This window comes from Schistocerca gregaria, chromosome 7 (genome assembly GCF_023897955.1).
Source record: "Schistocerca gregaria isolate iqSchGreg1 chromosome 7, iqSchGreg1.2, whole genome shotgun sequence".
Classification (NCBI taxonomy): Eukaryota; Metazoa; Arthropoda; class Insecta; order Orthoptera; family Acrididae; genus Schistocerca; species Schistocerca gregaria.
Genome location: NC_064926.1, coordinates 6,331,796 through 6,356,554, shown reverse-complemented (window position 1 = coordinate 6,356,554; position 24,759 = coordinate 6,331,796). Strand labels below are relative to the sequence as shown.

The 24,759-nt window shown below is 46.3% G+C and overlaps 6 non-coding genes across 6 annotated transcripts; all 6 read right to left on the bottom strand.

The window, feature by feature from the left end:
• Window positions 1-6,708: 6,708 nt before the first annotated feature.
• Window positions 6,709-6,781, bottom strand: Trnak-cuu (transfer RNA lysine (anticodon CUU)). Its single transcript has one exon. It is a non-coding gene; the product is annotated as a tRNA-Lys (tRNA).
• Window positions 6,782-12,799: 6,018 nt separating this feature from the next.
• Trnak-cuu (transfer RNA lysine (anticodon CUU)) lies at window positions 12,800-12,872 on the bottom strand. Its single transcript has one exon. It is a non-coding gene; the product is annotated as a tRNA-Lys (tRNA).
• A 1,459-nt stretch (window positions 12,873-14,331) lies between these two features.
• On the bottom strand, window positions 14,332-14,404 carry Trnak-cuu (transfer RNA lysine (anticodon CUU)). The gene has a single exon. It is a non-coding gene; the product is annotated as a tRNA-Lys (tRNA).
• Window positions 14,405-15,854: 1,450 nt separating this feature from the next.
• Trnak-cuu (transfer RNA lysine (anticodon CUU)) lies at window positions 15,855-15,927 on the bottom strand. The gene has a single exon. It is a non-coding gene; the product is annotated as a tRNA-Lys (tRNA).
• Window positions 15,928-17,362: 1,435 nt separating this feature from the next.
• On the bottom strand, window positions 17,363-17,435 carry Trnak-cuu (transfer RNA lysine (anticodon CUU)). The gene has a single exon. It is a non-coding gene; the product is annotated as a tRNA-Lys (tRNA).
• A 160-nt stretch (window positions 17,436-17,595) lies between these two features.
• On the bottom strand, window positions 17,596-17,668 carry Trnak-cuu (transfer RNA lysine (anticodon CUU)). Its single transcript has one exon. It is a non-coding gene; the product is annotated as a tRNA-Lys (tRNA).
• Window positions 17,669-24,759: the final 7,091 nt, after the last annotated feature.

Here is a 24,759-nt window from a genome sequence, read left to right as displayed (position 1 = left end):
ACAGTTGATAGAGCCGCTTCGTGACGGTGTCCTCGCTGGCGGTGAGTATCTGCCATGAGCGTTTCAGATACAGGGCTAGGGCATGAATGCCGGGGTTTTTCAAGCCAAGGCCTCCCATATCGCATGGCAGTGCTGTCGTGGTGAAGGAAACCTTAAAAATATTGAGCTTCCAGACGTACCAGGCGGCCGCCGCTAGGAGTGATCTTGCTACTGTGGGTGGCATAGGTAGGACGGCGGCAACAAATTGTAATTTGGAGAGGGCATAAGAGTTGACGAAAAAGGCTCGCTGCAGACGATCGAGGTGTCGCATGTTCTGGTCGCGCAGGAGTGCTTTTATCGCCTGAATTTTGGGTATCCAATTTTTGTGAGACATGTCCAGAGGCCGGGCCGTAACGTAGAGACCAAGGTGTTTTCTAGTCTGTACACAGGGCAGCCAAGCGTCGCCTGTGATAGGTCGTTCTTGACCAAGCGTTAAGGCGGCGGATTTATTGACGTTTAACATGGCACCACTATCTCTTTGGAATTCCTCAAGAATGCGTTTCGCTGCGGTGACATCGCGAACGTCGTTAAGAAGCACGCTGACATCGTCTGCGTAAGCTTGGACCACAGACTTGATACCATAAAACTGGAATCCAGGGAGGCTATGATGTAGATGGCGCAACAAGTGTTCCATGAGGATCGCATAGAGCGTCGTTGAAAGTGGACAGCCTTGCTTGATACCCCGTGAGAGCTGGACGTACTCCGTCAATGTATTATTGATCAGGAAGCGTGTACGGGTACCACTGATACAGTTGCTGATGAGGTGGATAAAATTAAGACTGAAGCCCATTGATTCCATCACGCCGCTGAGATAGTGATAGTCAGCTCGATCGTAAGCCTTATCGAAGTCAAGAAATGCTATGGCCATAGGAGTGCGGGTGGCCCAGGTGAGGGAGACGAGATCCCGATATAGCGCCAAAATGGTGGACAGCGACCGACCACGGATCGCACTCATTTGGTATGGTCCCAGAAGACAGGGTAACAGCTCTCGTAATCGGGCATTGAGGGCGCGCGTCAGAAGCTTAAAGTCGGCATTGAGCAGAGTAATGGGCCGCAGATCTTTGGTGGTGGTCGGCGTCGGCGTCTTAGGTATTAAAACAGTTAACCCTTCTGTGAAGGCTGGGGGTAGAGCAATCCCACGCAGTACTTCATTGTACATCTCTGTGAGTTCGTCCCCTAATATAGGCCAATATTTGACGTAAAACTCGACAGAGAGCCCGTCCGTGCCCGGAGATTTATTTCGTGGCGCTGCAAGCAGGGCATCCTTCAGTTCTTCTTTGGTAAAGGGAGCAAGCAGGTCCCGATTGAGGTCGTCGGTAATGTAGTACGGCGGGGGTCCAGAATGATACCATTCTCGCACTTTCTCATGTGGTACACCAGCACAGGTGTAAAGTGCAGCAAAGTGGTTGGTAACATGGTTTTTGATGTCTCGCTGTAGGGTATAACAAGCACCGTCTGCATCCTGCAACTTATGAATAAGTTTCCTACGCGCTGCACGTAACTGTTGGACGATATGATGGACTGACGTCTGCTGTTGCGGCAAGTTTGTGGAGTCACGTGCTCGAATCTGGTGGCCGACGGCGGTGCAGCCCGTCAAGGATGTAATCTTGGCTTGGAGTCTGCGTACGTGCGTGATGTTATTAGGCACCTGATGATAATCCCGGTACAATTCTCGCAGGGCACAGAAATAGAATTCAGTGATTTCCTTCTCACCGCGAGCGCGAATCCGGGCGTGGTGCTTGATGCAAGTAATGAGTTTCCCCTTTGCATGAAGCGTCCACCAATCAATCCACGTGGAATACGTGGGCCTGCTTGATGTTACGGAGTGCCAAACTGACCGGATCTCACGCTCTAAAGTGGCGTCTTGTAAGAGGCGACAGTTGAGTTGCCATCGTCCGAAGCCTCTATAAACTTTCTGCGGTGAGTGATTAAAGACGATGTGGTAAGCGATATGGTCACTGAAATTAACGGGCCAATATTCGCAAGTTCCCACGTCGGCTAAAAGACCGCGTTGCACATATATGCGATCTAACCTGCTGGAAGATGTCTGCGTAAAGTGAGTAAAGGCAACTTCATCTGGGTGTAAGGTCGCCCACGTGTCGACTGACTGCAATTCTGTAACCAGTGTTAGCAGTTCCTGGCTGAAGTTAAAGTTCGGCGTTTGATCGGTGCGGCGCAATACGCAGTTAAAGTCACCACCCATAATAATACGCAGACGCAAGTCGGTGATTAGATTCGCTATCTCTCCCGTGTAAAACTCCCTCCTCGCCGCTCGCGCGTTGGAACCGGAAGGGGCGTACACATTAAGAAGGAGTACATCATGGAACTGTGCGGCAATGCCTCGTCCGGTAGGTAACATGGACAAACAAGAACATTCAATGCCTTCCCGATACAGAATGATCGTACCCGCCTCCGTCCCTATATTGACAATGGCGTCATAACCGGGTACGTCGGCTAGGAGTGGAGTCAGTGCTTCCTGTACGAACAGAATGTCTATATCAGCGGCCCGTAAATAATGTCGAAGGCTGTGGATTTTTGCTTGAGAGACAATGCGGTTAACATTTATGGTAGAAATCTTATAGGATTGTCGTGAACGGAGCAATGTGGGATGAGTGGTCATCTGCAGATGAAAACAGGTACGATTTTTATCCCTTCATCAGTCGTCCGCTTCGGAGGTCGTATAAGTCTAGACGTCGCCGTCCGTGGACGCTGCATTGCGCCGAGACGTAAGCAGCGTATCACCAGTTGCCATCGGTTCTTCACGCTCGGGATTGCCAGTCATATCTTCAATATCATCCGCCCAATTATCGACAGACACTGCCGTCGTCGCGCCTGCTGCAGCAGTTCCGGAACCGCATTGCGGGCCGTCACCCTGCACATCTGCAACTTGGGCCGTCCGCGGTGGTGCACTAATATGTGCCCTCCCCGTGTCAAGGTTGGATACATCCTCGTCAATATTCATGGGTGAGGCCAACGACGGAAGATAATCTTCGGTCCCCGAAGTGTCATCGCAGATCATGCGGCCCGCGTGTTTGGCCTTTTCACGCAAGGGAGGTGCCGATTGAGCTGCCGCCGGACGAGCGATCCGACGTTTCTTGTGCTTTTTCGGGGAGGACCCACTGACAGAGGCTTCCGCATTCTTTAAAGGAAGAGGAAGAGCCTCTGTCTCTTGCTGGCTGTCAGTGGCGGTAGTGGCCGCCTCCACAACGTCAACCCTGGCTTCCTCACGTGAGTCGTCACGGGGCACCGCGGCTAGTAAGCCAGCGACCGGCAAGGCTTCCTGAGCGGTAGAGATTTCCATAGGTACATCTCCGTCATTCGTAACATCTGCCACACTAAGTCCGACTTCCGCAGCCGACGCAGTGGGTGTATTTGCACGGACCGCCGCTACATAAGTAGTCGGTAATATTGTCGGTTGCGGGGGAGGGCCCAGTTCACCCGCAGGCAGCTGCGTTACACGTCGTTGGATGCACTGTGCCCGGACGTGTCCCGTGGAATTACAGCCTGAACATGTACGAGGCTGTCCCTCATATATGATTATCGCCCTATATCCACAAATCGTTAGGTAGGACGGAATATGCCGTTGCAATTCGATCTTAATTTGCCGCACACCGTTCAAAACAGGGTACTTATGGAACGAGGCCCACTTTTCGGCAATGTTACTGATAATTTTGCCGTAGGACTTAATAGAAGCATTCATTTGTTCAGCCGAGATTTCAAAAGGCAACTCGAAAATCCTGACGGTACGAATACCAAGACCAGCGTGGACAACAGTCACCTCACCAACATTCCCGTCACTGTGTCGAAATTTATAAGTACCGCCACATGAATCGATGATTTTGTCGCACAATTCTGGGTCACGCAATTTGATATAAACTGTGCTACTGACAATAGACAAATGGATACCAATGATATCGGTGGGAGGCAATTTTACGTCTTCATCGAGAAATCGTTCGACTTCGTAATATTTCGGTCGAGAAAAACTTCCATCAAACATAAACTTCAAAGTATCTTTCCGCTCTGGGTGATCCATGTTAGGTTCTATTCGTTACAAACAAGATGTTTGCGCGCCGCAACGGCCCTCGACTCACCACGTGCCGCACCGCAGGCCGCAGCTGAGCATGTAAACAACGCTCCAGGCACGTCCGACCTGCACGACGGCCGCGCCTCGACTACCGTCCATTAGGCCACATGGTCACTGACGACCAACTATATCATGTATACGACTCATCTCGAAACGCTCACACCCCTGAGGATTTGTGTTTTCGTTTTACACAGCCGCTGCCAATTGCTCTTTCCCACCCATTCGTTACATTCAACCTCTTACGAGACCGACCAAATATAGACTGAGAAACAAGACCACACACTTTGTGCATTCGGAATCGAAGGCAGGGCGTCCCTCGCCGCATTTGCTACGATGGCCATTTGCTAGTTCTGCAGAAGCGGCGGCGGCGACGACGACGACGACGACGACGACGACGACGACGACGACGACGACGACGACGACGACGACGACGACGACCGCGAGAGGCTCTGAGATATGTGAGAAGTACATCTATAAAATGTAATTCAGACTGCCTCGTCCCACTTTATGCTGTACCGTTTTAACAAATGCTTTATCTGCGCCATTCGCCTTAATCACATCTGAGAGTAATTCTTAAACAAAACGCCTGTCGCTAATTGTTCGTCATCACAGATACTATTTGCTATACGGCCACGACGCGCAACTAATTTCCAAAATTCATCTTTCTCCTGTGTGGATGGAACGTCCGATGCCTGGTTTATTAGAGCAGTGCTCTACCACTGAGCAAAGGCGCGGCCTAGCGGTACTCTTGGATACTTCGTCCTTACGGTCGTCTGCATCATCAGACTTCAGATGACAACACTTCATATTACCGGCTAATATTTGCAGCTATGGCGACCCATTACTGCTTGGCTACACATCTGATACGTAACCGATGTGCTCTCCAAACAACAACACTTGCATTTCAGAACATGTCTTCCACACATGTCTACAAAATCACCTTCACATTCAAATACAGTTTCCTTGTGACTGACAGAGACGTAGGCAAAGTTTAAAGTTGCTATTTCCATTACATCTCCTTGATCAGAAAAATGGTAATTTACATCTGCAGCGGAACAAAATTCCGTTCCGCCCAGCGTGTGGCTCGAACCCACGACCCTAGGATTAAGAGACTGACACTCTACCGACTGAGCTAGCCGGCTACCTCGGTGAATACCTGCCGGATAGCACGTCACACAGTACTCGTTTGGGTTGGGTGGTCCCATACAGAATCTCTCCATGCTGCCTAATGTTTTCCTAACGTCACACTCGTCACGTACTTCACTTTTATGTCATAATCATTTCTGAGAGGTAAAGAAATTGCATGACAGCGTGCAGAGCTAGTGGCGTCAAAATTAACACACATACTTTATGTGACTCAAAAGCAGAACGAGTTACTTTCCGACGTTGTTTTAGATGTGCAAGTGCCGGTCAAAACTCGCGTTGTCGGCACTCTGCCGACCATTCCGCTAGTTAACACCGGTCTTGTTGTGTGTGTTTCAAGCTCAAGAGCATTTCCAAGCAAAAAATGGTCAACAGCAACATTCAGACGGTTTCGTACTGCTCAATTGCTACATTAAAACGGTATGTTTCTTTTTCAGAACTGGAAAAAAACGAGCGTGACAACATTCGAACCTGTAATCATCAGATCCGAAGTCCGACGCCTTATCCATTAGGCCACATGGTCACTGACGACCAACCATATCATGTATGCGACTCATCTCGAAACGCTCACACCCCTGAGGATTTGTGTTTTCGTTTTACACAGCCGCTGCCCCTTGCTCTTTCACACCCATTCGTTACATTCAACCTCTTACGAGACCGACCAATTATAGACTGAGAAACAAGACCACACACTTTGTGCATTCGGAATCGAAGGCAGGGCTTCCCTCGCCGCATTTGCTACGATGGCCATTTGCTAGTTCTGCAGAAGCGGCGGCGACGACGACGACGACGACGACGACGACGACGACGACTGCGAGAGGCTCTGAGATATGTGAGAAATACATCTATAAAATGTAATTCAGACTGCCTCGTCCCACTTTATGCTGTACCGCTTTGGCAAATGCTTTATCTGCGCCATTCGCCTTAATCACATCTGAGAGTAATTCTTAAAAAAACGCCTGTCGCTAATTGTTCGTCATCACAGATACTGTTTGCTATACGGCCACGACGCGCAACTGATTTCCAAAATTCATCTTTCTCCTGTGTGGATGGAACGTCCGATGCATGGTTTATTAGAGCAGTGCTCTACCACTGAGCAAAGGCGCGGCCTAGCGATACTCTTGGGTACTTCGTCCTTACGGTCGTCTGCATCATCAGACTTCAGCTGACAACACTTCATATTACCGGCTAATATTTGCAGCTATGGCGACCCATTACTGCTTGGCTACACATCTGACACGTAACCGATGTGCTCTCCAAACAACAACACTTGCATTTCAGAACTTGTCTTCCACACATGTCTACAAAATCACCTTCACATTCAAATACAGTTTCCTTGTGACTGACAGAGACGTAGGCAAAGTTTAAAGTTGCTATTTCTATTACATCTCCTTAATCAGAAAAACGGTAATTTACATCTGCAGCGGAACAAAATTCCGTTCTGCCCAGCGTGTGGCTCGAACCCACGACCCTAGGATTAAGAGTCTGACACTCTACCGACTGAGCTAGCCGGCTACCTCGGTTAATACCTGCCGGATAGCACGTCACACAGTACTCGTTTGGGTTGGGTGGTCCCATACAGAATCTCTCCATGCTGCCTAATGTTTTCCTAACGTCACACTCGTCACGTACTTCACTTTTATGTCATAATCATTTCTGAGAGGTAAAGAAATTGCATGACAGCATGCAGAGCTAGTGGCGTCAAAATTAACACACATACTTTATGTGACTCAAAAGCCGAACGAGTTACTTTCCGACGATGTTTTAGATGTGCAAATGCCAGTCAGAACTCGCGGTGTCGGCACTCTGCCGACCATTTCGCTAGTTAACACCGGTCTTGTTGTGTGTGTTTCAAGCTCAAGAGCATTTCCAAGCAAAAAATGGTCAACAGCAACATTCAGACGGTTTCGTACTGCTCAATTGCTACATTAAAACGGTATGTTTCTTTTTCAGAACTGAAAAAAACGAGCGTGACAACATTCGAACCTGTAATCATCAGATCCGAAGCCCGACGCCTTATCCATTAGGCCACATGGTCACTGATGACCAACTGTATCATGTACACGGCTCATCTCGAAACGCTCACACCCCTGAGGATTTGTGTTTTCGTTTTACAAAGCCGCTGCCCCTTGCTCTTTCCCACCCATTCGTTACATTCAACCTCTTACGAGACCGACCAAATATAGACTGAGAAACAAGACCACACACTTTGTGCATTCGGAATCGAAGGCAGGGCGTCCCTCGCCGCATTTGCTACGATGGCCATTTGCTAGTTCTGCAGAAGCGGCGGCGGCGGCGACGACGACGACGACGACCGCGAGAGGCTCTGAGATATGTGAGAAATACATCTATAAAATGTAATTCAGACTGCCTCGTCCCACTTTATGCTGTACCGCTTTGGCAAATGCTTTATCTGCGCCATTCGCCTTAATCACATCTGACAGTAATTCTTAAAAAAAACGCCTGTCGCTAATTGTTCGTCATCACAGATACAGTTTGCTATACGGCCACGACGCGCAACTGATTTCCAAAATTCATCTTTCTCCTGTGTGGATGGAACGTCCGATGCCTGGTTTATTAGAGCAGTGCTCAACCACTGAGCTAAAGAGGCGTGGCCTGGCGGTACTCTTGGGTACTTCGTCCTTACGGTCGTCTGCATCATCAGACTTCAGCTGACAACACTTCATATTACCGGCTCATATTTGCAGCTATGGCGACCCATTACTGCTCGGCTACACATCTGACACGTAACCGATGTGCTCTCCAAACAACAACACTTGCATTTCAGAACATGTCTTCCACACATGTCTACAAAATCACCTTCACATTCAAATACAGTTTCCTTGTGACTGACAGAGACGTAGGCAAAGTTTAAAGTTGCTATTTCCATTACATCTCCTTAATCAGAAAAACGGTAGTTTACATCTGCAGCGGAACAAAATTCCGTTCCGCCCAGCGTGTGGCTCGAACCCACGACTCTACGATTAAGAGTCTGACACTCTACCGACTGAGCTAGCCGGCTACCTCGGTGAATACCTGCCGGATAGCACGTCACACAGTACTCGTTTGGGTTGGGTGGTCCCATACAGAATCTCTCCATGCTGCCTAATGTTTTCCTAACGTCACACTCGTCACGTACTTCACTTTTATGTCATAATCATTTCTGAGAGGTAAAGAAATTGCATGACAGCATGCAGAGCTAGTGGCGTCAAAATTAACACACATACTTTATGTGACTCAAAAGCCGAACGAGTTACTTTCCGACGTTGTTTTAGATGTGCAAGTGCCAGTCAAAACTCGCGGTGTCGGCACTCTGCCGACCATTTCGCTAGTTAACACCGGTCTTGTTGTGTGTGTTTCAAGCTCAAGAGCATTTCGAAGCAAAAAATGGTCAACAGCAACATTCAGACGGTTTCGTACTGCTCAATTGCTACATTAAAACGGTATGTTTCTTTTTCAGAACTGGAAAAAAACGAGCGTGACAACATTCGAACCTGTAATCATCAGATCCGAAGTCCGACGCCTTATCCATTAGGCCACATGGTCACTGACGACCAACTGTATCATGTATACGACTCATCTCGAGACGCTCACACCCCTGAGGATTTGTGTTTTCGTTTTACAAAGCCGCTGCCCCTTGCTCTTTCCCACCCATTCGTTACATTCAACCTCTTACGAGACCGACCAAATATAGACTGAGAAACAAGACCACACACTTTGTGCATTCGGAATCGAAGGCAGGGCGTCCCTCGCCGCATTTGCTACGATGGCCATTTGCTAGTTCTGCAGAAGCGGCGGCGGCGGCGACGACGACGACGACGACGACGACGACGACGACGACGACGACGACGACCGCGAGAGGCTCTGAGATATGTGAGAAATACATCTATAAAATGTAATTCAGACTGCCTCGTCCCACTTTATGCTGTACCGCTTTGGCAAATGCTTTATCTGCGCCATTCGCCTTAATCACATCTGAGAGTAATTCTTAAAAAAAACGCCTGTCGCTAATTGTTCGTCATCACAGATACTGTTTGCTATACGGCCACGACGCGCAACTGATTTCCAAAATTCATCTTTCTCCTGTGTGGATGGAACGTCCGATGCATGGTTTATTAGAGCAGTGCTCTACCACTGAGCAAAGGCGCGGCCTAGCGATACTCTTGGGTACTTCGTCCTTACGGTCGTCTGCATCATCAGACTTCAGCTGACAACACTTCATATTACCGGCTAATATTTGCAGCTATGGCGACCCATTACTGCTTGGCTACACATCTGACACGTAACCGATGTGCTCTCCAAACAACAACACTTGCATTTCAGAACATGTCTTCCACACATGTCTACAAAATCACCTTCACATTCAAATACAGTTTCCTTGTGACTGACAGAGACGTAGGCAAAGTTTAAAGTTGCTATTTCCATTACATCTCCTTAATCAGAAAAACGGTAATTTACATCTGCAGCGGAACAAAATTCCGTTCCGCCCAGCGTGTGGCTCGAACCCACGACCCTAGGATTAAGAGTTTGACACTCTACCGACTGAGCTAGCCGGCTACCTCGGTGAATACCTGCCGGATAGCACGTCACACAGTACTCGTTTGGGTTGGGTGGTCCCATACAGAATCTCTCCATGCTGCCTAATGTTTTCCTAACGTCACACTCGTCACGTACTTCACTTTTATGTCATAATCATTTCTGAGAGGTAAAGAAATTGCATGACAGCATGCAGAGCTAGTGGCGTCAAAATTAACACACATACTTTATGTGACTCAAAAGCCGAACGAGTTACTTTCCGACGTTGTTTTAGATGTGCAAGTGCCAGTCAAAACTCGCGGTGTCGGCACTCTGCCGACCATTTCGCTAGTTAACACCGGTCTTGTTGTGTGTGTTTCAAGCTCAAGAGCATTTCGAAGCAAAAAATGGTCAACAGCAACATTCAGACGGTTTCGTACTGCTCAATTGCTACATTAAAACGGTATGTTTCTTTTTCAGAACTGGAAAAAAACGAGCGTGACAACATTCGAACCTGTAATCATCAGATCCGAAGTCCGACGCCTTATCCATTGGGCCACATGGTCACTGACGACCAACTGTATCATGTATACGACTCATCTCGAGACGCTCACACCCCTGAGGATTTGTGTTTTCGTTTTACAAAGCCGCTGCCCCTTGCTCTTTCCCACCCATTCGTTACATTCAACCTCTTACGAGACCGACCAAATATAGACTGAGAAACAAGACCACACACTTTGTGCATTCGGAATCGAAGGCAGGGCGTCCCTCGCCGCATTTGCTACGATGGCCATTTGCTAGTTCTGCAGAAGCGGCGGCGGCGGCGACGACGACGACGACGACGACGACGACGACGACGACGACCGCGAGAGGCTCTGAGATATGTGAGAAATACATCTATAAAATGTAATTCAGACTGCCTCGTCCCACTTTATGCTGTACCGCTTTGGCAAATGCTTTATCTGCGCCATTCGCCTTAATCACATCTGAGAGTAATTCTTAAAAAAAACGCCTGTCGCTAATTGTTCGTCATCACAGATACTGTTTGCTATACGGCCACGACGCGCAACTGATTTCCAAAATTCATCTTTCTCCTGTGTGGATGGAACGTCCGATGCATGGTTTATTAGAGCAGTGCTCTACCACTGAGCAAAGGCGCGGCTTAGCGATACTCTTGGGTACTTCGTCCTTACGGTCGTCTGCATCATCAGACTTCAGCTGACAACACTTCATATTACCGGCTCATATTTGCAGCTATGGCGACCCATTACTGCTTGGCTACACATCTGACACGTAACCGATGTGCTCTCCAAACAACAACACTTGCATTTCAGAACATGTCTTCCACACATGTCTACAAAATCACCTTCACATTCAAATACAGTTTCCTTGTGACTGACAGAGACGTAGGCAAAGTTTAAAGTTGCTATTTCCATTACATCTCCTTAATCAGAAAAACGGTAATTTACATCTGTAGCGGAACAAAATTCCGTTCCGCCCAGCGTGTGGCTCGAACCCACGACCCTAGGATTAAGAGTCTGACACTCTAGCGACTGGGCTAGCCGGCTACCTCGGTGAATAACTGCCGGATAGCACGTCACACAGTACTCGTTTGGGTTGGGTGGTCCCATACAGAATCTCTCCATGCTGCCTAATGTTTTCCTAACGTCACACTCGTCACGTACTTTACTTTTATGTCATAATCATTTCTGAGAGGTAAAGAAATTGCATGACAGCATGCAGAGCTAGTGGCGTCAAAATTAACACACATACTTTATGTGACTCAAAAGCCGAACAAGTTACTTTCCGACGTTGTTTTAGATTTGCAAGTGCCAGTCAAAACTCGCGGTGTCGGCACTCTGCCGACCACTTCGCTAGTTAACACCGGTCTTGTTGTGTGTGTTTCAAACTCAAGAGCATTTCCAAGCAAAAAATGGTCAACAGCAACATTCAGACGGTTTCGTACTGCTCAATTGCTACATTAAAACGGTATGTTTCTTTTTCAGAAGTGGAAAAAAACGAGCTTGACAACATTCGAACCTGTAATCATCAGACCCGAAGTCCGACGCCCTACCCATTAGGCCACATGGTCACTGACGACCAACTATATCATGTATACGACTCATCTCGAAACGCTCACACCCCTGAGGATTTGTGTTTTCGTTTTACAAAGCCGCTGCCCCTTGCTCTTTCCCACCCATTCGTTACATTCAACCTCTTACGAGACCGACCAAATGTAGACTGAGAAACAAGACCACACACTTTGTGCATTCGGAATCGAAGGCAGGGCGTCCCTCGCCGCATTTGCTACGATGGCCATTTGCTAGTTCTGCAGAAGCGGCGGCGTCGTCGACGACGACGACGACGACGACGACGACGACGACCGCGAGAGGCTCTGAGATATGTGAGAAATACATCTATAAAATGTAATTCAGACTGCCTCGTCCCACTTTATGCTGTACCGCTTTGGCAAATGCTTTATCTTCGCCATTCGCCTTAATCACATCTGAGAGTAATTCTTAAAAAAAACGCCTGTCGCTAATTGTTCGTCATCACAGATACTGTTTGCTATACGGCCACGACGCGCAACTGATTTCCAAAATTCATCTTTCTCCTGTGTGGATGGAACGTCCGATGCCTGGTTTATTAGAGCAGTGCTCTACCACTGAGCTAAAGAGGCGCGGCCTAGCGGTACTCTTGGGTACTTCGTCCTTACGGTCGTCTGCATCATCAGACTTCAGCTGACAACACTTCATATTACCGGCTAATATTTGCAGCTATGGCGACCCATTACTGCTTGGCTACACATCTGACACGTAACCGATGTGCTCTCCAAACAACAACACTTGCATTTCAGAACATGTCTTCCACACATGTCTACAAAATCACCTTCACATTCAAATACAGTTTCCTTGTGACTGACAGAGACGTAGGCAAAGTTTAAAGTTGCAATTTCCATTACATCTCCTTAATCAGAAAAACGGTAATTTACATCTGCAGCGGAACAAAATTCCGTTCCGCCCAGCGTGTGGCTCGAACCCACGACCCTAGGATTAAGAGTCTGACGCTCTACCGACTGAGCTAGCCGGCTACCTCGGTGAATAACTGCCGGATAGCACGTCACACAGTACTCGTTTGGGTTGGGTGGTCCCATACAGAATCTCTCCATGCTGCCTAATGTTTTCCTTACGTCACACTCGTCACGTACTTCACTTTTATGTCATAATCATTTCTGAGAGGTAAAGAAATTGCATGACAGCATGCAGAGATAGTGGCGTCAAAATTAACACACATACTTTATGTGACTCAAATGCCGAACGAGTTACTTTCCGACGTTGTTTTAGATGTGCAAGTGCCAGTCAAAACTCGCGGTGTCGGCACTCTGCCGACCATTTCGCTAGTTAACACCGGTCTTGTAGTGCGTGTTTCAAGCTCAAGAGCATTTCCAAGCAAAAAATGGTCAACAGCAACATTCAGACGATTTCGTACTGCTCAATTGCTACATTAAAACGGTATGTTTCTTTTTCAGAACTGGAAAAAAACGAGCGTGACAACATTCGAACCTGTAATCATCAGATCCGAAGTCCGACGCCCTATCCATTAGGCCACATGGTCACTGACGACCAACTCTATCATGTATACGACTCATCTCGAAACGCTCACACCCCTGAGGATTTGTGTTTTCGTTTTACAAATCCGCTGCCCCTTGCTCTTTCCCACCCATTCGTTACATTCAACCTCTTACGAGACCGACCAAATATAGACTGAGAAACAAGACCACACACTTTGTGCATTAAGAATCGAAGGCAGGGCGTCCCTCGCCGCATTTGCTACGATGGCCATTTGCTAGTTCTGCAGAAGCGGCGGCTTCGACGACGACGACGACGACGACGACGATGACGACGACGACGACGACCGCGAGAGGCTCTGAGATATGTGAGAAATACATCTATAAAATGTAATTCAGACTGCCTCGTCCCACTTTATGCTGTACCGCTTTGGCAAATGCTTTATCTGCGCCATTCGCCTTAATCACATCTGAGAGTAATTCTTAAAAAAAACACCTGTCGCTAATTGTTCGTCATCACAGATACTGTTTGCTATACGGCCACGACGCGCAACTGATTTCCAAAATTCATCTTTCTCCTGTGTGGATGGAACGTCCGATGCCTGGTTTATTAGAGCAGTGCTCTAGCACTGAGCAAAAGAGGCGCGGCCTAGCGGTACTCTTGGGTACTTCGTCCTTACGGTCGTCTGCATCATCAGACTTCAGCTGACAACACTTCATATTACCGGCTAATATTTGCAGCTATGGCGACCCATTACTGCTTGGCTACACATCTGACACGTAACCGATGTGCTCTCCAAACAACAACACTTGCATTTCAGAACATGTCTTCCACACATGTCTACAAAATCACCTTCACATTCAAATACAGTTTCCTTGTGACTGACAGAGACGTAGGCAAAGTTTAAAGTTGCAATTTCCATTACATCTCCTTAATCAGAAAAACGGTAATTTACATCTGCAGCGGAACAAAATTCCGTTCCGCCCAGCGTGTGGCTCGAACCCACGACCCTAGGATTAAGAGTCTGACGCTCTACCGACTGAGCTAGCCGGCTACCTCGGTGAATATCTGCCGGATAGCACGTCACACAGTACTCGTTTGGGTTGGGTGGTCCCATACAGAATCTCTCCATGCTGCCTAATGTTTTCCTAACGTCACACTCGTCACGTACTTCACTTTTATGTCATAATCATTTCTGAGAGGTAAAGAAATTGCATGACAGCATGCAGAGCTAGTGGCGTCAAAATTAACACACATACTTTATGTGACTCAAAAGCCGAACGAGTTACTTTCCGACGTTGTTTTAGATGTGCAAGTGCCAGTCAAAACTCGCGGTGTCGGCACTCTGCCGACCATTTCGCTAGTTAACACCGGTCTTGTTTTGTGTGTTTCAAGCTCAAGAGCATTTCCAAGCAAAAAATGGTCAACAGCAACATTCAGACGGTTTCGTACTGCTCAATTGCTACATTAAAACGGTATGTTTCTTTTTCAGAACTGGAAAAAAACGAGCGTGACAACATTCGAACCTGTAATCATCAGATCCGACGTCTGACGCCTTATCCATTAGGCCACAAGGTCACTGGCGACCAACTATATCATGTATACGTCTCATCTCGAAACGCTCACACCCCTGAGGATTTGTGTTTTCGTTTTACAAAGCCGCTGCCCCTTGCTCTTTCCCACCCATTCGTTACATTCAACCTCTTACGAGACCGACCAAATATAGACTGAGAAACAAGACCACACACTTTGTGCATTCGGAATCGAAGGCAGGGCGTCCCTCGCCGCATTTGCTACGATGGCCATTTGCTAGTTCTGCAGAAGCGGCGGCGGCGACGACGACGACGACGACGGCGACGACGACGACGACCGCGAGAGGCTCTGAGATATGTTAGAAATACATCTATAAAATGTAATTCAGACTGCCTCGTCCCACTTTATGCTGTACCACTTTGGCAAATGCTTTATCTGCGCCATTCGCCTTAATCACATCTGAGAGTAATTCTTAAAAAAAACGCCTGTCGCTAATTGTTCGTCATCACAGATACTGTTTGCTATACGGCCACGACGCGCAACTGATTTCCAAAATTCATCTTTCTCCTGTGTGGATGGAACGTCCGATGCCTGGTTTATTAGAGCAGTGCTCTACCACTGAGCTAAAGAGGCGCGGCCCAGCGGTACTCTTGGGTACTTCGTCCTTACGGTCGTCTGCATCATCAGACTTCAGCTGACAACACTTCATATTACCGGCTAATATTTGCAGCTATGGCGACCAATTACTGCTTGGCTACACATCTGACACGTAACCGATGTGCTCTCCAAACAACAACACTTGCATTTCAGAACATGTCTTCCACACATGTCTACAAAATCACCTTCACATTCAAATACAGTTTCCTTGTGACTGACAGAGACGTAGGCAAAGTTTAAAGTTGCTATTTCCATTACATCTCCTTAATCAGAAAAACGGTAATTTACATCTGCAGCGGAACAAAATTCCGTTCCGCCCAGCGTGTGGCTCGAACCCACGACCCTAGGATTAAGAGTCTGACGCTCTACCGACTGAGCTAGCCGGCTACCTCGGTGAATACCTGCCGGATAGCACGTCACACAGTACTCGTTTGGGTTGGGTGGTCCCATACAGAATCTCTCCATGCTGCCTAATGTTTTCCTAACGTCACACTCGTCACGTACTTCACTTTTATGTCATAATCATTTCTGAGAGGTAAAGAAATTGCATGACAGCATGCAGAGCTAGTGGCGTCAAAATTAACACACATACCTTATGTGACTCAAAAGCCGAACGAATTACTTTCCTACGTTGTTTTAGATGTGACAGTCAAAACTCGCGGTGTCGGCACTCTGCCGACCATTTCGCTAGTTAACACCGGTCTTGTTGTGTGTGTTTCAAGCTCAAGAGCATTTCCAAGCAAAAAATGGTCAACAGCAACATTCAGACGGTTTCGTACTGCTCAATTGCTACATTAAAACGGTATGTTTCTTTTTCAGAACTGGAAAAAAACGAGCGTGACAACATTCGAACCTGTAATCTTCAGATCCGAAGTCCGACGCCTTATCCATTAGGCCACATGGTCACTGACGACCAACTACATCATGTATACGACTCATCTCGAAACGCTCACACCCCTGAGGATTTGTGTTTTCGTTTTACACAGCCGCTGCCCCTTGCTCTTTCCCACCCATTCGTTACATTCAACCTCTTACGAGACCGACCAAATATAGACTGAGAAACAAGACCACACACTTTGTGCATTCGGAATCGAAGGCAGGGCGTCCCTCGCCGCATTTGCTACGATGGCCATTTGCTAGTTCTGCAGAAGCGGCGGCGGCGGCGACGACGACGACGACGACGACGACCGCGAGAGGCTCTGAGATATGTGAGAAATACATCTATAAAATGTAATTCAGACTGCCTCGTCCCACTTTATGCTGTACCGCTTTGGCAAATGCTTTATCTGCGCCATTCGCCTTAATCACATCTGAGAGTAATTCTTAAAAAAAACGCCTGTCGCTAATTGTTCGTCATCACAGATACTGTTTGCTATACGGCCACGACGCGCAACTGATTTCCAAAATTCATCTTTCTCCTGTGTGGATGGAACGTCCGATGCCTGGTTTGTTAGAGCAGTGCTCTACCACTGAGCTAAAGAGGCGCGGCCTAGCGGTACTCTTGGGTACTTCGTCCTTACGGTCGTCTGCATCATCAGACTTCAGCTGACAACACTTCATATTACCGGCTAATATTTGCAGCTATGGCGACCCATTACTGCTTGGCTACACATCTGACACGTAACCGATGTGCTCTCCAAACAACAACACTTGCATTTCAGAACATGTCTTCCACACATGTCTACAAAATCACCTTCACATTCAAATACAGTTTCCTTGTGACTGACAGAGACGTAGGCAAAGTTTAAAGTTGCTATTTCCATTACATCTCCTTAATCAGAAAAACGGTAATTTACATCTGCAGCGGAACAAAATTCCGTTCCGCCCAGCGTGTGGCTCGAACCCACGACCCTAGGATTAAGAGTCTGACGCTCTACCGACTGAGCTAGCCGGCTACCTCGGTGAATACCTGCCGGATAGCACGTCACACAGTACTCGTTTGGGTTGGGTGGTCCCATACAGAGACGTAGGCAAAGTTTAAAGTTGCTATTTCCATTACATCTCCTTAATCAGAAAAACGGTAATTTACATCTGCAGCGGAACAAAATTCCGTTCCGCCCAGCGTGTGGCTCGAACCCACGACCCTAGGATTAAGAGTCTGACGCTCTACCGACTGAGCTAGCCGGCTACCTCGGTGAATACCTGCCGGATAGCACGTCACACAGTACTCGTTTGGGTTGGGTGGTCCCATACAGAATCTCTCCATGCTGCCTAATGTTTTCCTAACGTCACACTCGTCACGTACTTCACTTTTATGTCATAATCATTTCTGAGAGGTAAAGAAATTGCATGACAGCATGCAGAGCTAGTGGCGTCAAAATTAACACACATACCTTATGTGACTCAAAAACCTAACGAATTACTTTCCTACGTTGTTTTAGATGTGCAAGTGCCAGTCAAAACTCGCGGTGTCGGCACTCTGCCGACCATTTCGCTAGTTAACACCGGTCTTGTTGTGTGTGTTTCAAACTCAAAGCATTTCGAAGCAAAAAATGGTCAACAGCAACATTCAGACGGTTTCGTACTGCTCAATTGCTACATTAAAACGGTATGTTTCTTTTTCAGAACTGGAAAAAAACGAGCGTGACAACATTCGAACCTGTAATCATCAGATCCGAAGTCCGACGCCTTATCCAGTAGGCCACATGGTCACTGACGACCAACTATATCATGTATACGACTCATCTCGAAACGCTCACACCCCTGAGGATTTGTGTTTTCGTTTTACACAGCCGCTGCCCCTTGCTCTTTCCCACCCATTCGTTACATTCAACCTCTTACGAGACCGACCAAATATAGAGTGAGAAACAAGACCACACACTTTGTGCATTCGGAATCGAAGGCAGGGCGTCCCTCGCCGCATTTGCTACGATGGCCATTTGCTAGTTCTGCAGAAGCGGCGGCGGCGGCGACGACGACGACGACGACGACGACGACGACGACTGCGAGAGGCTCTGAGATATGTGAGAAATACATCTATAAATTGTAATTCAGAGTGACTCGTCCCACTTTATGCTGTACCGCTTTGGCAAATGCTTTATCTGCGCCATTCGCCTTAATCACATCTAAAAGTAATTCTTACAAAAAACGCCTGTCGCTAATTGTTCGTCATCACAGATACTGTTTGCTATACGGCCACGACGCGCAACTGATTTCCAAAATTCATCTCTCTCCTGTGTGGATGGAACGTCCGATGCCTGGTTTATTAGAGCAGTGCTCTACCACTGAGCTAAAGAGGCGCGGCCTAGCGGTACTCTCGGGTACTTCGTCCTTACGGTCGTCTGCATCATCAGACTTCAGCTGACAACACTTCATATTACCGGCTAATATTTGCAGCTATGGCGACCCATTACTGCTTGGCTACACATCTGACACGTAACCGATGTGCTCTCCAAACAACAACACTTGTATTTCAGAACATGTCTTCCACACATGTCTACAAAATCACTTTCACATTCAAATTCAGTTTCCTTGTGACTGACAGAGACGTAGGCAAAGTTTAAAGTTGCTATTTCCATTACATCTCCTTAATCAGAAAAACGGTAATTTACATCTGCAGCGGAACAAAATTCCGTTCCGCCCAGCGTGTGGCTCGAACCCACGACCCTAGGATTAAGAGTCTGACGCTCTACCGACTTTTTTTTTTTTTTTTTTTTTTTTTTGATTCAGAGTCCAGAGTGCTAACCGTTACACCATGGAACTTTTTTTTTTAACCACTTTTGTTTCTCATTTTTTTAAAGCCAGGTATCCTAGCCACTTTTCCTTTAGTCTGGCCCCTTGGACCGCTTTTTATTGTTTTTTATAAGGATGCATATCAGGAGGCGCATGACGGGGACAAAGAGGGCAGGGGTCAAAGAACTCGAGGCCTGGCCACGATGCCCCCACCATCACTCCCACCGAATTGCTCCTTCAGTGCATTTTAATTGTTATAGAAAAGCGGGTATAGTCGTGTATATTTTTCGCCTGCTCTCTTTATTGTGGTAAGGAGCACTGATTGTACGACATCTGGGGGTGAGATCCCATTGCAAAGCCGTCATTCGAGTTTTCAGTCAACAGACATTCGAGTAAGAAACATGTGATTATACTGCAATATACAGCGAGCATTTATGAGACACTTATTGGGGGGCAGACGTAACATGAATGGATAAAAGAAGAGGCATTTCCTTCATCTTGAACGTAGATTTATACTTCACTTCTTCATTACCCCTAAAATAGTACATTTAGTGTTAGACTGTGCGCTTTAACCAACACCTATTCGTTCGAATAAAACGATCAACATGTTTCCATACATTTTCCTGTGGTCTGCATATTGCTGAATGTTGCTGTACTCCATTTGCATAAAAAGCTTGAATTCCGTTTCGTCGTCACCACCTATTTTATTGATAATGTAATGGACAAACTGTCCCATTAACCAGTGTATTGCATTATTTTTGGTTTTCGGGTAATATTTAGTTTCAGGTCTGAAAAGCACCATAGGAGTAATGGAATTGGGTGACGTTCGTTGCAGTAGTGCAAGACTTTTCCTGAGCCAATGCCAATTGTAGAGATTTCCAGCACACGTAAATCTATGAATCACAGTGTCAACTAGGTTACATTTCTGACATAAGGGGGTTTCAGCTTTCCCAATTTTATAAAGCCGCTCGTTGGTGCTGACAATATTATTGACGGCTTTGTACCATGCCGTTACCACATCCGAATTGAGCCTGTTAAAACTAATATTCTCCCAAATTGCATCCCAGTTGTGACTCATATATTTCGTGGCAATTTTATTTTGTCCTTCATATTGTTGTCTTTGTCTCATGATATCTCTGGCTGTAATGTGCAGTGAAGTTCTGAGTTTCTCGTTAACATAGCTCAATTCTGTGTATAAGATCCTAACGTATCGCAGTCGGGGGTTAATTTTTTGTACGTCTGCCGGTGGTTGAGGCTTTCTGGTTGGACACATTTAAACAATCGTGTAGTAATACTGCCGGGGTTGGCGTGAAATATGTTTAAAGACCTTTTTATGAAAAGCGCAGAAGCTTTATTGCGTATGTCCACCAGTCCGAGGCCTCCATTTCTAGGATGTAAAGTCGCAGTTCTTAGGTTAACCCTGAAGATTTCCCCCTTCCATAAGAAATTTGCAACCCTCGACATTATTTTCTGAGCTATCAACTTCGGCAAGGGAAAAACTTGTGCCATATAGAATGCCTTTGAGAGAATGCATAAGTTAATGAACCTGACCCTCTGAACCTGGTTCATAAGTCGTTGTGAGTTCTCAATAAGTCCCCCTTGAATCTTTGTTAAAACCTCTTTCCAATTGAGGGCTGTCATCCTCATTGGACATGCCGTCAGGATTGTCCCCAGGGTTTTATGTGTGGTAACTGACTTCGCCCAATCGATTTGTATCCGTTCAACACCCCGCATTCCCAGGATTGTACTTTTATTTTCGTTTGTTGTCGCACCCGATGCGTGGCAGTAGTTTTGAAGAATGGCCCCTAGTCGAATTACATCATCTTGCCCTCTTATGACGACACCAACATCGTCAGCATAGGCTCTCACTACAGTTTTCCTGCCAGTTATAGTTATGCCCTTTAACCTTTCATGAACACTTCTTAAAAAGGGCTCTAACGACACAACAAACAAAAACATAGATAATGGACTTCCCTGTGGGATGCCACGGTTTATTTGAATTTGCCGCGTCAGCTGACAGTTGACAGCTAATTTAGCGTTCAGACCAGTAGCAACGTTTTTTATAACATTAACTGTTTTGTGGACGAGTCCCATTTTTGTCAGTACCTCAAATAGGAAGCGGTGATTCACCGAGTCGAAAGCCTTAGTAAAATCTATAAAAAGTAAAGCACATTTGATATTAGAAACCGATGCTAAGGCGATGATGTCTCTATATTCAGAAATCGTATTAAAAATACTTCTATTTGCTGCACATGACTGATGTTGACTAATTAATTTGTCGGTCAGAGGGGAAAGTCTCTTTTTTAAAATCCTGCATACTATTTTGTAGTCAGAGTTTAAAAGTGAAATAGGGCGGTAATTGTTTAAACTTTTCGTCCCTTTGTTTTTCGGTAGAAGTACAATTTTGCTGTCTTTAAAATCTGCAGGTATCGTCTGCTCGTTAAAAATCTCATTGACAATGCATGTAAACGTGTCACCAATTAAAAACCAGAACTTTCTGTAAAATTCTACAGGGAGTCCGTCGGGTCCAGCAGATTTATTCATCGGGGACTTGGTTATTGTCTCACGAACCTCTTCGTTACTGACTTCAGAAAGGATTTCGTCGTTTTCAGAACTTGTCAACTGTGGGGATAAAACACTGAGAAACTCTTGCAGAGACCCCTCGTGAGGTGGGCTGGAGGAATATAATGCATAGTAGTACTGGTATACTGCATTTAGAATCTCCTTCTGAGACGTCAGTGTTGTCCCATTGGGGGTTTTAAGTTCACTAATAACAGTGCGTCGCCTATTCTTTGCATGCCGAAGCAGATGATATAAGGATGTTGTTTCATCATCTACCACCGACTTCGCCTTTGACTTCAGTTTTAAACCTTCCATCTGTTGTCGTTTAATGGCGAGTAATTTCGCTTTGGTGTGTCTGATGTCTTGTAATCTAATGGTTGACACGTTTGCCTGTTCATAGAGGTCTCGCAACAAACTGTAATAAAATTCCATACTGTTTTTTAACTCCCACGCTCTTTCTCTGCTGTATCTGATACACACTTTTCTCAGTCTCGGCTTTGCAACCTTAAGCCACCAGTCTAATACTGTGGGGTGCCTCCCGATCGATCGCAGACATAAGGTCCACGCATCCGATACCGCGTCTGCCAAATCTTGCTCTTTTAAGAGAGAGACATTTAGCTGCCACTGGTTCCTAAAAATCTGAATCGGCTGTGGAGCTAAATTAATGCACGCCTTCATACTGCAGTGGTCACTAAAATATACAGGTACGATTTCTGAATTTAGTAGACATCTTTCCAAGTTTTGGGAAACATAGATTCTGTCTATTCTACTGCGCGAAGTCTGTGTTATATACGTATATTCAACCTTCGTTGGATATTTTAGTTCCCATGCGTCCTTTAGTTTTAGGTCGATTACTAGGCGTTTAAGTTCTAAAGAACCGTTAAAATGTGGTTGTTGATCTTTACGATTTAACACGCAGTTAAAATCACCGCCCATTATAAAACTGTTTGGGTTTCGACGTAATAAATATATAAGTTCCTCTTTATAAAATGCTGCCCTGTCCTGTCTATTACTATTTCCTGAGGGCGCGTATAAGTTAATCAATGTGGTACCTAAAACGTTAATACTAATTGCCCTTCCAGATTCCAACCGCTCCACTTGAGATACGGGAATCCCTTCCCTGAGCAGAACCGCTGTTCCTGTATGTGTGTCACAAGATACGTTAACAATTGCGGTGTATCCTGGTATTACAAATTCCGTCGTTACAACCTCCTGTAGCAAAGCGATATCGGTTCCAGAGTCATACAAAAATTCCTTGAGAGCAGCTAGCTTTAATGAGGTTCGAATTTTATTTATATTGATCGTTGTGATAGAGTATGCTTGCATCCCTAACTTGCTATTGGCCACGGACAAAGTTGGTAAAAAAAAAAAAAAAAAAAAAAAAACTGTTCTACTTTTGGTATGCTGAAATCCGGTTTAGAACTACAGTCATTCAGAACTTGGTAGCAGTCCTAGTAACACGGTCGCTAAACGTTAGTTTGTCTGCCATTGTCATCCCGCGCCTTAGTACTGAGGGGCTGTTCTACATTGAGTGTGTCAGGAGGCTCATCTGGAGCACCTTCTCTGACAATTTCATATCGTATATTTTTCTGTGATTTTACGTCCGACTTGTCCGCTTTTTGTTTGGCTTGGGTGCGAGAAACAGTAAGATTCGGTTGTGGTTTTAGCGTACGGCGGTGGACGCCCTGAAAACCCTGACCTGATTTTGTTGTGGCAACACTCGACGCGGCCGCTTCAGCAGCAGTGTCTAGAGAGACCTGGTTTGTAAACACTGCCTGCTGTTTACATGCTACCTTCGGTTGATGTGACGCTTGCGACGGTGTTTGCTTATTTTCCGGTTCAGGAGTAAACACTTTCACTTGTTTACACTCTGGTGCCGGTTGCTGTGCTGTTGCGGTGTCGCGGTGTTGTTGTTCTACCGCTTCCGCGAACTTCCCGTCGGTAAACAGCTGATTATCGCTGTTTACAGCTGGGCAAGTTGTCACTGCTTGGGGGACTTCTACTTTCTCGCTGTCGGCAGCTGCCGTTGCATTTTCTGGCAGTGAGCGAGATGTATCAGAAACTGCAATTAAATTTACTTGCATTTCGTCTTGGGGCACATGCAGATTTTCATCGCCAGCTTTCTGTTTACGTACAGCAGGAGATTGTCGGGAGGTGTCATCATCAGAATGATCATCTGTATGTTCAAGTGGTCGTTTCTTGGTTAGTACGTCTAACTCACGGGCAGAGGAATCACAATTGAAGCGTGTTACCAGGGGTGGAAAATCACTGCCTTCAACAGCAATAGTTCCAGTACTAAGTACAGGATCCGAACCCTCACCCTGTTTGGCCGTGTTATCGGTTGCCAAAACTTCGCTCAAGGTCATCTTGCGGCGTTGGACTAAATTTGTTTTTAGTACAAAGACACGACGGGGACAGTCCTGCCTTAAATGACCCGATTCATTGCATATATGGCACGTAGGGGTTTGACCAGTATAAATCACGTGTGCTTTATGCCCGTCAACAGTTATATGAGACGGGATATTCGTCTTTACTTCCATCTCTACCGAACGAATACCATTGAAGCTCTGAATTTTAAATTGCTTCGACCAACGTTCGTTAACTATATCCTTTACCTCACCATATTGAGACAGGGCAACCTTGATTTTCTCATTATCTATCTCGATAGGTAAATTTAACACCCGCACAGATCTATAAAGAGCATCAGCTCTCCTGATAGCCACTTTACTTGTAGAGCCGTCTCTATGCAAAAATTCGACATGATACCCGAATTTTCCAATAATTTTATCGACCGAAACGGGATCCAAAAACTTTACGAAAACACAGTAGTTGTCAGTATCTAGCTGAGTGGTATGCACCATATCAGAATTTATGTCAAGTACCTGATCAAGCCAATCATGAATTTCCAGAGCAGTCGGCTGAACACGTCGTGTTTCCTTAGCGAAGGCAAAAACCAGCGTATTCTTCCTCACAGTTGTAGCCATG